Genomic DNA, 1,142 nt, shown 5'->3' on the forward strand with positions numbered 1-1,142 from the left:
GGAGATTGATGGCGTGTATTTCACACGTTCGTTGGGCAACCCCAAGAGGAAGGTATGATGCGCACAGCGAGCAAGTTTTCCCTCGGAAAGAAACCAAGGTTTATCGAACCGAGGAGGAGCCAAGAAGCACGTTGAAGGTTGATGGCGGCGGGATGTAGTGCGGCGCAACACCGGAGATTCCGGCGCCAACGTGGAACCTGCACAACACAACCAAAGTACTTTGCCCCAACGAAACGAGTGAGGTTGTCAATCTCACCGGCTTGCTGTAACAAAGGATTAACCGTATTGTGTGGAAGATGATTGTTTGCAGAGAAAACAGTAAAACAAGTATTGCGGTAGATTGTATTTCAGTAAAGAGAATTGGACCGGGGTCCACAGTTCACTAGAGGTGTCTCTCCCATAAGACGAACAGCATGTTGGGTGAACAAATTACAGTTGGGCAATTGACAAATAAAGAGAGCATGACCATGCACATACATATCATGATGAGTATAGTGAGATTTAATTGGGCATTACGACAAAGTACATAGACCGCCATCCAACCGCATCTATGCCTAAAAAGTCCACCTTCAGGGTTATCATCCGAACCCCTCCAAGTATTAAGTTGCAAAGCAACAGACAATTGCATTAAGTATGGTGCGTAATGTAATCAACAACTACATCCTTAGACATAGCATCAATGTTTTATCCCTAGTGGCAACAGCACAACACAACCTTAGAACTTTCGGTCACTGTCCCAGGTGTCAATGCGGGCATGAACCCACTATCGAGCATAAGTACTCCCTCTTGGAGTTAAAAGCATCTACTTGGCCGGAGCATCTACTAATAACGGAGAGCATGCAAGATCATAAACAACACATGTATAACTTTGATAATCAACATAACAAGTATTCTCTATTCATCGGATCCCAACAAACGCAACATATAGAATTACATATAGATGATCTTGATCATGATAGGCAGCTCACAAGATCCGACAATGATAGCACAATGGGGAGAAGACAACCATCTAGCTACTGCTATGGACCCATAGTCCAGGGGTAGACTACTCACTCATCACTCCGGAGGCGACCATGGCGGTGTAGAGTCCTCCGGGAGATGATTCCCCTCTCCGGCAGGGTGCCGGAGGCGATCTCCGTGAT

The sequence above is a fragment of the Lolium rigidum genome, chromosome 7 (genome assembly GCF_022539505.1).
Source record: "Lolium rigidum isolate FL_2022 chromosome 7, APGP_CSIRO_Lrig_0.1, whole genome shotgun sequence".
In the NCBI taxonomy this organism is placed as follows: domain Eukaryota; kingdom Viridiplantae; phylum Streptophyta; class Magnoliopsida; order Poales; family Poaceae; genus Lolium; species Lolium rigidum.